Genomic DNA, 504 nt, shown 5'->3' with positions numbered 1-504 from the left:
GGAAGGACGTAAGATTCAGGATGAGACCAAACGGTAAGCATCCTACAAGTGTTCTCCTGTGGATCTTTATAGACATTGTCACTCCGTGTCCCCTTTTCAACCTCTTCTGCTAACAAATTTAGCCCTGATATTGGAGACTCATCTCCCCCCTCGCCCTGACAACGTTCAGAGTTCAAATACTTCGATTCAGATGTAGTTTAACATTAAAATACCTAATCAACATAATCTGTACACCTGGCAAAATTATAAGAACACTTGACTAACTAATATGAATACCTCTGATCTCTCACCTGAAAACTATCAAACAGATTAGTATACCTGACTACTTAACCTGAACACCTCTTAAATTAACCTGAATACCAGACCAAATAAATGAGTATTCCTGTAAACCTCATAAATTAACATGAATACCTGAACTATTAACCAGAATACCAGACCAAACAAATCAGTATTCCCATACACCTCAAAAATTAACCTGAATACCTTAACTAAATAACATGAATA

The sequence above is a fragment of the Brassica oleracea genome, chromosome C3 (assembly GCF_000695525.1).
Source record: "Brassica oleracea var. oleracea cultivar TO1000 chromosome C3, BOL, whole genome shotgun sequence".
In the NCBI taxonomy this organism is placed as follows: domain Eukaryota; kingdom Viridiplantae; phylum Streptophyta; class Magnoliopsida; order Brassicales; family Brassicaceae; genus Brassica; species Brassica oleracea.
The sequence above is the reverse complement of the archived record's forward strand: the minus strand, read 5'-3'. Positions refer to the sequence as shown.